Source organism: Marmota marmota, unplaced genomic scaffold (assembly GCF_001458135.2).
Source record: "Marmota marmota marmota unplaced genomic scaffold, marMar, whole genome shotgun sequence".
Classification (NCBI taxonomy): Eukaryota; Metazoa; Chordata; class Mammalia; order Rodentia; family Sciuridae; genus Marmota; species Marmota marmota.
Genome location: NW_026000057.1, coordinates 18,653,703 through 18,670,937, shown reverse-complemented (window position 1 = coordinate 18,670,937; position 17,235 = coordinate 18,653,703). Strand labels below are relative to the sequence as shown.

At 33.8% G+C, this 17,235-nt stretch overlaps 1 protein-coding gene and 1 pseudogene across 4 annotated transcripts in view; one reads left to right on the top strand and one right to left on the bottom strand.

Moving 5' to 3' along the window:
- Positions 1–17,235, top strand: part of Fstl5 (follistatin like 5) — a 762,470-nt gene that overhangs the window by 536,880 nt on the left and 208,355 nt on the right. The window lies entirely within an intron of this gene.
- LOC125619830 lies at positions 10,556–12,067 on the bottom strand (annotated as a pseudogene).

Genomic DNA, 17,235 nt, shown 5'->3' with positions numbered 1-17,235 from the left:
AGGAATATTTTTTCAAATAATTGCCCAAGAGCTTAAAAAAATGTAATTATAATTAGTGTATTTATTAATCCATTCAAAAGGACACTGAACACTGTTCATATGCCAGGCATTGTACAACATGAAAGAAAGTATCAGTTTCATAGATAAGGCCATGGGGACAGACAGTTAACTTGTTATCACACACACACAAAGAAAAAGCAAAGTATAATCATATAAATAAGTAAGAATAAAATACGTACAGTAATATGATAGAGTATAAAAAGGGGATTTAAATTGTATTTTCCAACAGTAGGTTAAATGTACTATCTCAGGGGTATATTGGAGATATTCTAGAAAGTATATACCAGACAACAGGTCTGAGACTGCAAGGGGAAAGAACTTTGGCCTGCTAGAGATCTGAGAGAGGTCACTGTGAATGGAATCTATGGAAATGACAAAATACTGGGGAAGCAATCAAATATTTCTTTTTTGACATAAGACTTAAAACTCTCATCTGTTATTTTCTATTATCCTACTATGTATTTTCTCCTTTGCAGATATCAACCTGAGACATAAAGCATTTTAAAAAAATATTTTCTAATTGTTTATTAATTCAGGTTGTAATGGATTTACTTTAGAAACCCATTATGTTATTTTTGAAGACTCACAGTTACTATTTTTTACTTTAGCATTTTTCATGATTTTAGAAATATGTAGAAAATATCTTTAAATACAAGCCTGTTTGCAATTACTTTTATATACTATTTTTCTTAAATGTGAAAGTACCATCTGAATATCTTGGGCCTGTCTAGCCTAAAGAAAAGAGCCCATTCAAGAAACTGCCCATTAGAAATGAAGGAGCATCCACTTTCACTTATAAAAGAACTTCAGAACGTTTTAATTTTAATAATTACATGAAAAAAGTGACTATTGATATTAGGATGGAGTATTAGAATCAATTATAAAAATTTAGTTTTTGTCACTTTAGAAATTTACTCCTACTTAGAAATCTCCAATGCATTATACCCAAAGGACTTAACTATAGGGACACAGCTACATCAATGTTTATAACAGCACAATTAACAATAGCTAAACTGTGGAACCAACCTAGATGCCATGCAGTAGATGAATGGATAAAAAAAAAATGTGGCATATATACACAATGGAATATTACTCAGCAATAAAAGAGAATAAAATCATGGCATTTTCAGGTAAATGGATGGAGTTAGAGAAGATAATGCTAAGGGAAGTTAGCCAATCCCTGAAAAAACAAATGCCGAATGTTTTCTCTGATATAAGGAGGCTGATTCATAGTGGGGTAGGGAGGGGAGCATGGGAGAAATAGATGAACTCTAGATAGGGCAGAGAGGTGGGAGAGGAAGGGAGGAGGCATGGAGTTAGAAATGATGAAGGAATGGGATGGACATTATTATCCAAAGTACATGTATGAAAATATTAATGGGTGTGAATATATTTTGTATACAACCAGAGATATGAAAAATTGTGCCCTATATGTATAATAAGAATTGTAATACATTCTGTTGTCATATATAAATATTAAAAAAAAGTTTAAAAAGTAATCTCCAATGCATGCAAAATCAGATGCACCAATATACATATACATTAAGAGAATTATGCCTAACATTTTATTGTAATTTACAAAATGCTTTTCAAAACACCATTTCCTCTGCTTTCATGAGATAAAGTAAGCAAATTTCACATATTTGGAAATGAACTTAGAGGAAATAAATAAACAACTTTCTTTTCGTTTCTTTTCTTTTTTTTTTAACTAATCAGTGAAATAGCTGGATTTGAAATCTAGGTCTTTATTTTCAAATCTAGATGCCCTACATAAGTAATTTTATTTGAATTGTTCTAAATTCTCAAAAACAACAAATTTCCTTTAAGAAGCACAGTTTTGATGGGGAAAATATTATGCACAAGTAGAGACACAATATCATCCAACATAACTAAAAAAAAGAATAATAAATAAATATATATTTAAAGATGATCAATATTCACTGTCCTATGGTTCTGGCAAATATCTATTTTTTATGGATATGTGTAACATTGAATTGGAGATTTGATGAAAATTTCAGATTAAGAGCAGTATAAAAACAATCTTATTTTAATCTATTCTTCAACACCAATTATCTTTTTTTAAAGATTTTTTTATGTTGTAGATGGATACAATACCTTTTTTCTAATTATTTTTGTGTATGTGGTGCTGAGGATCAAACCCAGTCCCCCACGCATGCCAGATGAGCACTCTACCACTGAGCTACAACCCCAACCACAATTCTTTTCTTTGCAATAAGTTAAAAAGGAAATTACCCCAGGCTAGAGTATTAGTCAGTGGTACAGTGCTTGCCTAGAATGCACAAAGCTAGGGGTTTAATTCCCAGGACTGGAAAAAAAAAGGAAATTATTTCTTTCCATTAACATATCTGGAAAAAAAAATAGCCATTTAGTCTTTGCCGAAGGTTCACAGTGGCTAGTATAGAAGAGCTGCCCAGTAAACTTATCTGAAAACACAAATTGTCAGAGAAGGTTCATAATACTCTACATTTTTTTATTGTTATCTCTTCTTATTACAAAAACAGACAGCATAAAAAAAATCATTGTTTTAGGAGATGACATATATCTCAGCTCTGGTGTATTGCAATGAGCACAAAACTTTCAATTCTGTGAAATGAAATTTGAAAGTCAATTTTCCCTTGACTTTCAGAAGACAGCTGAGCCAACAATGGTGGTATCATCTAACTGCACTCAGAAAAAAAAGTCATAAAATTAAATAATAAATTTTTCATATGTGACATTTTTTGACATTTATGACATATTCTTATTAAGTCACAGGTTATTTTCCTAAGTTTTTAGAATGATACAGAATGAAGTTCTATTCAGTTTTGTGCAGCTGTTCATTAAATTGCCTAACTTAGAGCCATCAAACACATTATACTACTTAAGAACAACTTACGGGTTAGCGTACTCAGCATATTTCCAAATGATTTTCAAATGATTTCTGTTTAAGCCTTGTACCCTCTTATAATAAGGAAGTTGGATAGCCAGTATTGTATGATGATTAATTTGTTGACAGGTCTACTTGTGAGCCTTCAAAAGGCACAGGGTGTCACACATGTTAGGCACATACTGTTGTGGGCAGGTCACTCAGAAAACAACACCAAGTCCCAGTTTAGTCCAAATTGTAGAGTCTTTATTTAGCTGACCAGCTGGTGACTGCTCCCAGCAGCACCCATAACTGTCTCTTCAAGGAACAGCTCAGAGCCTGAGCATTTTAGAATATTTAAAGGCAAAAACCACATCTGGGTTGACATAGCTGCAAGTTAAGAAGGTACAGAAGCTGAATTGGGCAGTTAGTGAGATAATGCAATGGGTACATTGGTATTTCCCATGGGACTTTGCAGGTTGGCATAGCAGCAAGCAAACAGAAGGGAAGAGGGTCAAAATGACCTTAGTTCAGTACAAACTTGAGAATGGTTACTGACATCTAGACAATCAATCTCTGACAAGGTACATTGCTCAAGAAAAATGAAAACCAAAGAGAACAATTTTACATTGTATAAGAATTGCTATTTTGTGTTGCCAAGTATGTTATGCTAGGTAACTATTAATGGATACAGAGGCAGGGCTTTTCCATGGGAGAAGCATTTCTTACATGATATGAAGTATCAGGGTAAAATGAAGTCTGTTAGTCATTGCCCATATAGCCTGGTCCATAACAATACTTTACCCCAGAGGTAGCTCTGCTATATTTTTTATTTTTTCTTGCCAACAATTATATCATTTGGTTGATTCAACTTTCATAGATTTTAAATTTTAACTCTTCTCACCCTAAACATTTGTAGTGCATAATGTTCTGCATTTTGTTTCTAATGCAGAGTAGATTCATAATCTCTTATTGCTGGTATGAGGAAAACTGGACTCTACCTTTTAAATCTGAGAGACCATCTCATATAAGAATCTCAGTTTGGCATTTGGGTTCTCATTTCAGTTTGTCTATGCAATAACTCCAGTGAAATGCTACAAGCACTATTTCTTAAGAGAACAAAACAAAATTAGACATAACAAAATTAGTATGATAGTGCAGATCTACTGTTAACAAATCTTGGTTTTTGTTGGTCTAAACAATGGCTTATTGTCTAACATCTGAAACATATTTTTGCTATATATTACATTCTGGGTTGATAGTTCATTAATGCCCTGCCAAACACACACACACACACACACACACACACACACACACTGGTTAAAAGCTGTCACTTTGTTAACTTTCATATTTTCTGATAAAAGTTATATTTTAATTTTTGTCTTTGGCCCTCTCTATATAATAGTGTGTCTTTTCTCTGTCAGTCTTTAACATTTCTCTTTATCTTTGGTCTTCAGTATTATGTTTCTAGCTTTTTAAAATAAGAATTATTTTTACAAAATTATTGATCACTCATTTTTAAATATTTTTTCCTCATTCCCCCTCTCTTTTCCTTTGTAGTTTTGAATAGCACATAATTTAGACTAATAATAGCTGATAATTCTTTGATAGTTTTTTTTTCAGAAATTTTTTCATCATGTTTCAGTGCAAAATGTCTCTTGACTATACACAAATCCTTTGAGTGTTTCCTTGTATGTTTCAGGTCTACTTGTAAGCCTTCCAAAGGCAGTGTAGCCCAGTGTGTGTGTATTATTTCTATCTTGTCATTCAACACTTTCTTATTTATAAACTCAAACTGCAAATCTGACTTTTCATATCTGTAAAAGACAGGATACTAATTCTAAACAGTGATAAAAATAATTTTATTTATTTTGTTACTATTATTTGTTACTATTATTGTTAAACAATTATATATAGGCCAGAAATTTAGAAATTCTGTTTTTATATTTTAAAGTAATCATAGTTGAATTGTCTGTGATAAATTGTCTTTACAATCTAATTGATCAGAATTCAGTCTATAAGTTATTAAATCTTTTGATCATTACTATAACACTTGTGAGTTGCATTTAAAATTTTCAAAATTTAAGACATGTGTTGTAGATGTTCTATTTTTTCTAGAGTCTCCATTTGCCATGCCTTAATATAAGCAATCAATTTAACAGAGTAAATTATTTTGTGTATTGTCTATCAACTCTTTCCAGATATTAGTGCCTTAAGGCAACTCTGTAATGATGTAGAGGCTCATAAAGATTTAATTACTGGAGAGATATTTATGGAGTGTCTATAGGCTGCAGGATTATAAATCAGGTACAGCGAGGATTAAGCATAAGATTTTGTTTCTGGATTATCTGTTCTCAGGCATTGAATCTCCTCTATGGTTGAGCATCAAAATCACACATTAATTTTGACCTATTAGATTAGAAAAATGTTGAGAAAATTAAAGATTTGAAGATTAGAAATCTTAAAACAGGAATGAGGTAAGAAGTAGATTTGAGATATATAATAAAATCAACAGGTAATGTTGAGTCCTGATTAAAATTAATGGAAATCTAGAAAAGGAAATGTATGTTCAGAAGTACAAAAAAAATGAGTGATCAAATTCTGCTGTTTGGATGCTAAGCTGAGAATACTCACCTTGTTTTGAGATTTTCACAAAATTATCAACACCTTATTTCAGCATTTTATCTGCAAAATGGGACTAAGAAAATTCCTTTTAAAGTGGTTATTTAAATATTAAATTTATGGTTTTAATATATAATCTAGAACTTCAGATATTTAAGTACACAATAAATGTATGTTGGGTATTATTTTAAGTGCGCTGAAAAGATCCACACTTTATTCAAAGTGGTGAGGAAATACTAAAGTCTTATTTAAAAAAAAATTCCTGAAAAGATACTTATAAAGTCACATATAGAAGAAAATTGAAATGGGAAGATTTTGCTTCCACTTAAAAGAAAGAGAGAGAAAAATAAATTAAAAAAGAAACGTGAACAGAGACATACAACTTAGGTGGGTCAGACATAAGCCAATTTAGAAAGGATAGTATTTTAACTAAAAGGAGCTTCATGTTATATAATAACAGAGATTGCCATTAGACACTTTAAATAAACATTTTCAAGGTGTATTCATGGATCATTTTCACTTCATTGGGTGAGGAAATCTTAATCACTTTTCATGAATTTCATAGTACTTTAAACCACTTTGTAAAATCCCATAAAACTCAACAGTCATTCTGAAATTGTAGGAAAGGAAGGATCATGCTCTCTAGGTAGCTATATAGACATGTAGAAATGTTATTTCAGGATTTATGGAAATTCAAAATAGATTACATGGGATTATACTTTAAAAAGTTATATACATTTTACTATTATGTCCAATATAAACATAATTATAAATATCAGGTATATTCTGGGCTTTAATATAATTTTAATTACTCTTGTTCCATGAAAGTTTGTGTCTTTGTTCTGATCTGGTCTCCATGATATGTTCTAATCATGGTGAATCTTATGTGTGTTTTTTCTGTTTGAGTGTGTTAAGTTTATGCACACTGGACATAATGTTAGATTTCAGGTCATCACTACTTACTGTTTGCTCATGTTCATTTTCAAAATATTTTTTTGTTCTATTTGTTCTCAATTGATAGTCTATGTGAGTGTGGCCTTCCCATTAAATTCTGCAACATGTCAATTATCTGCCAAATATTGAGTTAAAGCACAGTCTGTCTTTTGCTTCCACATCTCAGTTCTGTTATCAGTGCTTTGCTGTCCCTGTGAGCTGTTCTTTTAATGGGAGCTCCAGGTGATGCAGGGAGTTCTATCATGGCCTTTTCATCATAGCTATTCCTGGGAGTTCAAACTCCAGAATCTCTTGAATTGTGCAGATCATGAGGCTCTGCCTAAATGCTATTAGAGTTCCTCCTGAGAGTTGAAGAACCGACTGTAATCAATATTGCATAATATGATGTTAAGGAATTTATATCTTATGTGATGGCTGTTAAGAAAATATTATCCATGGGCTTGGACTGTAGCTCATTGGTAGAACGCTTGCCTTGCATGCATGAGGCACTGGGTTCAATCCTCAGCACCACATAAAAATAAATAATTAAAATACAGACGTTGTGTCCATTTGCAACCAAATAAATATGAAAAAAAAATCCAGTTAAATAGTCTGATGGCTAGAGTATTCTGTTTCTGTTCCTCCTTCCAATTTTTCTTGCTCCTCCTTTTCACCTACCCCATCCCCTCTTCTCTCCCTCCTCTTCTCCTTCTCTTTCTTCCTTACCCAATCACTCTCTTGCCCTCCCCCTCTCTCTATCATTCTTCCTTGATTGAGTTATTTATTTTTTCTGTCACACATTTTTTTTAATCATTTTCAAAGCTAGGTTTGGTAGCCCCATAGCAATTTTCCTGATTGCAATCAATTTGTACTGAGTATCAGTTAAAAAGAAGTTATTTTTAACAGAAATGCACACTGCATAAATATAGGTAACTACAAAAATATAAGGTATACTTCTGAGGCATTATTATGTGAGTATTGGTAAATCATTGGGTACTATCGGATTTTTAATATGCAAGGATTTTTAAAAATACCAGTTGGGAAGCAAAAAGGTTCCTTGACAAAATAATGCTGATGCAACTGGTTATAGTTATAAAAGGAAGTAATAAACAACATTGAAATATGAGCAATACATCAAAGTTTGAGCATCATGTTGATGCTCAAAAAAAAAATTAAAAGTGGAAGGGGGCAATGAGCAAACAATTCTTAGAGGGTGTATTAGTCCATATGTTGTTACTATAACAAAATACCAGTGGCAGAGTATTTTGAAAAAAAATAAAAGGTTTATTTATCTCACAGTCTGGAGATTCCAGGTTATGTCTCCAGCATTAGTTTGGCTCTGGTGGGATCTCATGGTGATCACAATGGTAAGAGCACCTGTGAAAGAAAGAGATCTCATTGCTAAGCAGAAAGCAAGTAATTCAAGTGTCAGCCTCACACTCTTAGGAAATCTCACTCTCCTGGGAGCTCACCTCCAATGACTTAAGAATCTCCCACATCTGACCTCCTAAAGTTAACACATCATTTTCTACTCCCATGTTTGGGAACCAAACTTCATTCAACACATGAATCTTTGTGAAAACTCAAACCTTACCTAAACCATAGCAAAGGGCACCAGCACCTTCTTATTCATCCTCTTCTCTGCTCTTAAGAAACAGAAGAGACAAAAGTTTTGAATTACCTTTCAAAATGTTGTTGAATTTTCACTCAAAACCTCAATGGATCTATCCAGTTGTCTCTTCTTTTTCCACATATACTTTTAACCACATCACCAACCTCTTTTCCTCAGACCTATTATAGTTGACTCTTTTTATTTGTGAATTTTGTTTCCGCTGTCTTCTTTGTTCTAACATCCTTCACTAAATTTATGATTTACAAGGAAGGTGGCATGGTGTAGGATTGTAAAGCACAGACTGCAATAAGCCTATCTGGGATTCAATTCTAGCTCTGTGAATTAGGAGCTACATGAAACTAAGGAGCTTATAAAGGGGGAGGAATTTTAAACTATATTTACTGCTTACAATAGCAAAGCACAACAAACAATGTTCAAATTGGTGAATAAATATAACAGAGCCAATAAACCCCCTTCCTGAGCCCATAGAGCAAAGCAAAGAAAACTTGAACATTTTTTGCAATACTTCAAGCAAGCAAGATGATGCATCATTGTCAGGTGAATCAAAGGGACAGAGAATGGCTATTAAAAACATAATGAATCTTTACAAAAAGACAATAGGCTGACCTGTAAACATTTTAGTTGGTATAGATTTCCAAATATCCCACACAACTGGAGTCACTGTACTAATGCATAATTTTTGTTATGGTTTAAAGGTGGTGTCTGCCAAAAGTTCACACGTGAGACAATGCCAGTTTTAGAGGAGTAATGATTAGGTTATGGCCTTAACCTAATCAGTGGATTAATCCCTGATGGGATTAACTGAGTGGTAACTGGAGTCAGGTGTGGGTGGCTGGAGGAAGTATTTTATTGGAGGCGTGGCTATGGGGTTTATATTTTGTATCTGGAAAGTGGGGTCTCTCTCTCTCTCTGCTTCCTGATAATTATGTGAGCCTGCTTTCCTCCTCCACACTCTTCTGTTATGATGTTCAGCCTCACCTCATTCCCAAGGAATGGAGATGGCCTTCTATGGACTGAGACTCTGAAATCATGAGTCCCTAAATAAACATTTTCTCCTTTATAGTGTTTTTTGGGGGTTTTCAGTGGCAGCAGCAAAAAGGCTGTCTAAAACAATTTTAATATATATATTTAGAAAGCAACAGAGCCCAAATCTACAAGAGGAATGCTAAGTTGTGTTTCCATGGGTTTCTTTTACAGCCATACATGGAAGCAGCTCTTTTACACAACAATGTAACTGAAAATTCAGTGACATTCAATCTTACTTTTTATATACAGACCATGATTATTCATTAGATATAAATACTGGAAGAAATCCAAGGCCACAATACCAAATGGAAAAGATGATAATTATTTTCTTCTGTTTCAGAAAGTGTTGCGTTAGTCAGCCTTGTGTCACTTGACCAGAACACCCAACAAGAAGAACTTAGAAGAGGGAAAGTATATTTTGGCTTATGGTCTCAGAAGGTCAGAAACAGAGTGGGAGAGGGGAAGGGAAGTTGGGAAGGTGAACCCTTCCAGGACCTGGCCCCAGTGACCCACTTCCTCTAGCCATGTCCCTCTGCTTACATTACCACCCAGTAGTCCTTTTAAACTAGGAGGGACTGATTAGGCTATAGTTCTCTGTCCAGTTGTTTCACCTTCCAATTTTATTCCTGATTTAATATGGGAGCTTTTGGAGGACACCTCGTATCCAAGCATAACAAAGTTAAAAGCCAGTTTTTGCTGTACCAGGCACACAGTGGAGGGATGGAGTCCTGAGTCTAAGGCCTGATAGGACACACTCAGGAGCCCAGAGATCACTTGGGCCCAATTACTGAAAGACTTATTTTCTTTTTTACCTTTCAAAGAAGATTTTTCAGTATTTTTCCTTCATTTATACCTTTGCAAATATTATAATTTACAATATTTAGGATTTCAATAAGCTGTACTTAAAACAAAACTAAGCAGAATTCTGCCCTTCCACACTATGCCACACTGAAGCACCCATTGCATCAACATGGGCACTCCACGTGATTAGGACAATTGGCTCAAGGGGTGATCTCAGCTCCAGTAGTGAAACATGACAGCAGAGTGTATGACAGCGCAATGCATTACTCACTACATATGACATGACAGTAGTGAGTATATGACAGCAGAATGCATTACTATTCATACTACATATATAGAGAACAATTTTTCATATCTTCCACAAGTTTGGAAGAAAAAATGTTTTGGGAGGAGGAAACAAACAAAAATGAAAAGAAAAACATACCCTTAGCATCACAACTCATTTTTCCTAACTAAAACAAAACAAAACCAATCTGATTAACCCAATTTAAACTGACTTCTCATCAAGGCAGATAGTTTTGAGCTGAACTTTAAGTGCTTTGGAAAAAGGAGAATTCTTTTGGCGACTGTTAGGAACTTCAGCAGATTCCTCTGTGATCAGCATGATCCTACATTTACCAATTAGTAGCAAATGCAAGGACAATGCAGGGTGTGCAGAATGTACCACAGGAGGTAACACCTCCCATCAGCTTCTGGAAATTGTCAATGATGCACTCATCCTCCATCTCCAGCTGGGCTGAAATGTTTCACTAATTGGTTGCCCATCAACCCTGAATCTAACCTATCTCACTGACAAGCACTGCCTTCATAAGCTTTTTCAGTAGCTACGCCTCTTCATCTTGCATTACACCACTGAGCCATCCTGCCCCAACATTTTCAGGCTGATGTGGTCATTCTCTGTCTTCAGTTCCTCCTTGTGCCTCCCCTCTGACAGGGCTGCACAGCAGTAGAAGCAGCAGGATATGGAGGAGGAAGCCACAGGGAGTCATGCTCTCCACCCACCTCCCTCTTTCCACAACTCCAGTAGAAGGAATTTAAAAGATCCTGGTGTATAAGTTTTCCTATGAGGCTCAAATGTGTTAATATTTGTGCAGTGCTCAGAACAGCATCTGGTACATAATAACAACCATAAAAGGATTAAAATGTGTTGATGTTTTGGTTTATGTATTTTACCTAGAAAATCTGAAGTTTATTTTGTTTGAATTCTTATTGTGTTTTGAAATATAGAAGTATTTCTTATGTAAACATATCAATCATTGTTTCTTGTTGATTTCTAAATTTTTTCAAATAGTAAAAATTTTATTACCCAAAAAATATAGTTTTATTTTAGAATATTTAAGTTTTTATATAAGTGCCTCAAATGGATTTTACTTTTTTAAAATTTATTTTAATTAACTTTTTATATATGACAGCGGAATGCATTACTATTCATATTACATACATAGAGAACAATTTTTCATATCTCTGGTTATATACAAACTATATTCACACCAATTTGTGTCTTCATACATGTACTTTGAATAATCATGTCCATCACATTTCATCATCATTTCTAACCCCATGCCCCCTCCTTTTCCTTCCCATCTCTCAGCCCTATATAGAGTTCCTATACTCCTCCCATGCTCTCCCTCCCTATCCCACTATGAATCAGGCTCCTTATATCAGAGGAAACATTTGGCATTTGTTTTTTGGGGGGATTGGCTAACTTCACTTAGCATTATCTTCTCTAACTGCATCCATTTATCTGCAAATGCATGATTTTATTCTCTTTTATTGTTGAGTAATATTCCATTATATATATATATATATGCCACATTTTTTATCCATTTATCTACTGAAGGGTATCTAGATTGGTTCCACAGTTTAACTATTGTGAATTGTGCTGCTATAAACATTGATGTGGCTGTGTCCCTGTAGTATGCTGTTTTTAAGTCTTTTGTGTGTAGACAGAGGAGAGGGATAGCTGGGTCAAAGGTGGTTCCATTCCCAGTTTTCCAAGGAATTTTCATACTGCTTTCCATATTGGCTGCACCAATATGAAGTCTCATCAGCAATTTATGAGTGTGCCTTTTTCCCCCACATCCTCACCAACCCTTACTGTTGTATGTATTCATAATAGCTGCCATTCTGACTGGGGTGAGATGAAATCTTAGAGTAGTTTTGATTTGCATTTCTCTAATTGTTAGAGATGATGAACATTCTTTCATATATTTGTTGATTAATTATATATCCTCTTCTGAGAAGTGTCTGTTCAGGTCCTTGGCCCATTTATTGATTGGGTTATTTGTATTTTTTGGTGTTTAACTTTTTCAGTTCTTTAAATACCCTAGAGAGTAGTGCTCTATCTGATGTGTGAGGGGTAAAAATTGGCTCCCGAGATGTAGGCTCTCTATTCATCTCACAGATTGTTTCTTTTGCTGAGAAGAAACTTTTTAGTTTAAATCCATTCCATTTGTTGATTCTTAATTTTAATTTTTGAGCTATAGGATTCTAATTAGGGAAGTTGGGGCTTAATTCGACGTGATGAAGATTGGGACCTCGTTTTTCTTCTATTAGACACAGGGTCTCTGGTTTTTATTCCTAGGTCTTTGATCTACTTTGAGTTGAGTTTTGTGCATGGTGTATGTGGGTTCCCAGTTTTCCCAGTACCATTTGTTGAAGAGGCTGTCCTTTCTCCAATGTATGTTTTTGGCACTTTTGTCTAATATAAGATAATTGTAATTTTGTGAGTTAGTCTCTGTGTCCTCTTTTCTGTACTATTAGTCTACCAGTCTGTTTTGGTGCCAATACCATGCTGTTTTTGTTACTGTTGCTCTGTAGTATAGTTTAATTTCTGGTATAGTGATATCACCTGCTTCACTTTTCTTGCTAAGGATTGCTTTAGCTTATTCAGGGTCTGTGAGTTTTCCTGATGAATTTCATGACTCTTTTTTCTATTTCTATGAGGAATGTCATTGGGATTTTATTGGAATTTCGTTAAATATGTATAGGGCTTTTGGTGGTATGGTCATTTTAATAATATTAATTCTGCCTATCTAAGAATAATGTAGATCTTTCCATCTTCTGAGGACTTCTTTGATTTCTTTCTTTAGGGTTCTGCAGTTTTCATTTAGAGATCTTTCACCTCTTACCTCAAGTTGATTCCCAAGTCTTTTATTTTATTTTATTTTATTTTGAGGCTATTGTAAATTGAGTAGTTTTCCTCATTTCCCTTTCAGAGAATTTGTCACTAATATACAGAAATGCCTTTGATTTATGAGTGTTGATTTTATAACCTGCTACTTTGCTGAATTCATTTACTAGTTCTAGAAATTTTCTGGTGGAACTTTTAGGGTCTTCTAGGTGTAGAATCATATCATCAGCAAATAGTGCTAATTTAAGTTCTTATTTTCCTATGTGTATCTATTTAATTTATTTTTTCTGTCTAATTTCTCTGGCCAGTGATTCAAGAACTATGTTAAATAGAAGTGGTGAAAGAGAGCATCCTCTCTTGTTCCAGTTTTTAGAGGGAATGCCTTCAATTTTTCTCCATTTAGAATGATGTTGGCCTGGGGCTTAGTATAGATAGCCTTTACAATGTTGTGATATATTCCTGTTATCTCTAATTTTTTCTAGTGTTTTGAATATGAAGGGGTGCTGTATTTTGTCAAATGCTTTTTCTGTGTCTATTGAGATGATCATGATTCTTATCTTCAAATCTATTGATGTGGTGAATTACATTTATTAATTTCTACATGTTGAAACAACCTTGCATCTCTGGGATGAATCCCACTTTATCGTGGTGCAAGATCTTTTCAATATGTCTTTGTATTTGATTTGCCAGAATTTTATAGAGAATTTTTGCATCTATGTTCATTAGAGATATTGATCTGAAGTTTTCTTTCTTTGATGTGTCTTTGCTGGGTTTTGAAATCAGGGTGATATTGGCCTCATAGAATGAGTTTGGAAGTGCTGTCTCATTTTCTATTTCCTAAAATAAATTAAATATTGGTATTAATTCTTCTTTAAAGTTCTTGTAGAACTCGGCTGTGTATCCAACTGGTCCTGGGCTTTTCTTGGTTGGTAGGCTTCTGATGGCATCTTCTATTTCATCACTTGAAATCAGTCTGTTTAAATTGTGTATATCATTCTGATTCAATCTGGGCAAATCATATGACTTAAGAAATTTGTTGATGTCTGCAATATCTTCTATTTTATTGGAGTGCAAGTTTTCAGAATAATTTCTAATTATCCTCTGTATTTCTCTAGTATCTGTGTGATATTGCCTTTTTTATCATGTATGTTAATAATTTGAGTTTTTTCTCTTCTTCTCTTTGTTAGCACAGCTAAGTGTCTGTGGATTTTATTTAGTTTTTCAAAGAACCAACTTTTTGTTTTGTCAATTTTTTTAATTGTTTCTTTTGTTTCAATTTCATTGATTTCTGCTCTAATTTTAATTGTTTCCTGCCTTCTACTGCTTTTGGTGTTGATTTGTTCTTTTTCTAGAGCTTTGAGATGCATTGTTAGCTCATTTATTTGTTGACTTTTTCTTCTTTTAAGGAATGAACTCCATGCAATGAACTTTCCTCTTAGTACTGCTTTCATAGCGTCCCAGGGATTTCAATATGTTGTGTCTATGTTCTCATTTACCTCAAAGAATTTTTTAAATCTCCTTCTGGATGTCTATTGTAACCCATTGTTCATTCAGTAGCATATTGTTTAGTCTCCAGGTGTTGGAGTAGTTTTTATTTTTTATTTTGTCATTGATTTATAATTTCCTTTCACATTATGATTTGACAAAATGCAGGGTAGTATCTCTACTGTTTTGTATTTTCTAAGACTTGCTTTGTGGCATATTATATGGTCTATTTTACAGAAGGATCCATGGGCTTCTGAGAAGAAAGTATAGTTGTTTGATGAAGGATGAAAAATTCTAAAGATGTCAGTTAAGTCAAAGTTATCGATTATATTATTGAGATTTATAGTTTCTTTATTCAATTTTTGTTTGGAAGATCTATCCAGTGGTGAGAGAGATGTGTTAAAGTCACCCAAGATTATTATGTTGTGGTCAATTTGACTCTTGAGCTTAAGAAAAAATTGTTTGATGAACATAGATACTCCATTGTTTGGGACATATATATTTATAATTATTGTGTCTTGTTGGTGTATGTTTCTCTTGAGCAGTATGAAATGTCCTTATTTATCCCTTTTGATTAACTTTGGCTTTAAGTCTACTTTATTTGATACAAGAATGGAAACTCCTGCTTGCTTCCACAGTCCTTGTGAGTGGTATGATTTTTTCCAACATTTCAGCTTCAGTCTATATATGTCTTTTCCTATTAGATGAGTCTTCTGGAAGCAGCATGTTTTTTGTTTTTTGGTTTTTTTTTTTTTTTTTTGGTGAATTTTAGGCCACTAAAATTCAAGGTTTTTATTGAGACATGATTTGTGTTCCCAGCCATATTTGTTCTTTTTTGTTTGTTTGTTTGTTTGTTTTTTGTTATTTAACTTGACTTGTTTTCTTCTTTGATCAGTTTTCCCTTTAGGATACTGCCTCCCTCTGCTGTTTTCATTATTGTTTTTTGTTACAACTTCCTGGAATATTTTGCCAAGGATGGTTTGTACTGCTGGTTTTCTAGCTGTATATTCTCTTATTTTTTGCTTATCATGGAAGGTTTTTATTTCATCATCAAATCTAAAACTTAATTTTGCTGGATACAAGATTCTTGGTTGGCATCCATTTTCTTTCAGAGCTTGATATATGTTGTTCCTGGATCTTCTAGCTTTAGGGGTCTGTGTTGAAAAATCTGCCATTATTCTAATTGTTTTCCCCTTTATGTAATCTGATTCCTTTCTCTCATGGCTTTTAATATACTCTCCTTATTCTGTATGTTGGGCATTTTCATTATAATATGCCTTCATGAGGATTTGTTGTGATTTTGTACATTTGGCATCCTGTAGGCTTCTTGAATTTGGTTTTCTAATTTATTCATGTTTGGAAAGTTTTCTTATATTATTTCATTGAATAGATTGTTCATTACTTTGGTTTGGAACTCTATGCCTTCTTCTATCAATAACTCTTAAATTTGGTCTTTTCATTCTATCCCATATTTCTTGAATGTTCTGCTCATGATTTCTTGACATTTTCACTGTGGAGTCTATATTCTTTTCAAGATTATATATTTTGTCTTCACTGTCTGATGTCCTATCTTCCAAGTGGTCTACTCTGTTGGTGATGCTTTCAATTGAACTTTTAATTTGGTTTATTGTTTCTTTCATTTCAAGGATTTCTATTTGGTTTTATTTTAGAACCTCTATTTCCCTGTTGAGGTGATCTTTTGCTTCCTGTATTTGTTTATGTAGCTCCCTGTTGAAATGATCTTCTGCTGCCTATATTTGCTCTTTTATATCATCCTTTAATTCACAGAAAATTTCAATCATGTACATTCTGAGTACCTTCTCTGTAATTTCTTCTGCTGTGATTGCCATGGATTCTAATAATGTGGTATCTTGATTTGTTTGGGGCAGTTGATTCCCTTGTCTTTTCATTTTGCTTGTGTGAATTCCTTTCTAGCTCTGTGAGTCTGGGGTGTTATTGTTTTTACCCTATAGGTTTGTAGTGCTCCTGTAGGGTTCCAATACCTCTCCTTTGTGGGGAAGGACAATGCTAACAGATCCCAATATCAACAATGTATCACCTATGAACAATTTGTCACTATTAAGACGTTTACAGTTTGGTCACAATGTTTAAAAATGTTGATTTTGATTATTATCTATAATATAATCAGTAGGTTTGTAAAAGGGTTTACAGTTTCTGACAGTGAACAATGAACTGGTTGTGAGGCGTAGGATGATATGCTGAGGAGGCAGGATGTGAGGATGTAGAGTTAATATATCTTAGGAAGTGTGAAAGAGAAATGTAATGAAGAGGGTTAGTAGCAAGAGAATAGACAGGAAGTAATTTGGGATAGACAAGTACATGGGAAGACAGTAGAGTACATAAGACAAACACATATGTAGTAAGAAAAATAAAGATGTTGAAATAGTAAAAATTAGAGGAGAAAAGATGAATTAAAGAAAAAAATTAAAAGGGGCATATACAACACACCTATAATATATTATTCATATGTCCCAGTCCTCAAAATTCTAATTCATACAAAGTTCTTGGTTTCACATATATTAGGGATGTGAGGGCAGGAAGATGGAAAAGGATTAGAAAAAGAGAAAATAAAAAACAACAAACAAACAAACAAAAATTCTCAAAAGAAGAAACCAGAATTGTTAATAGCTTTAGCGTTCAGTATCTTTCCTGCTT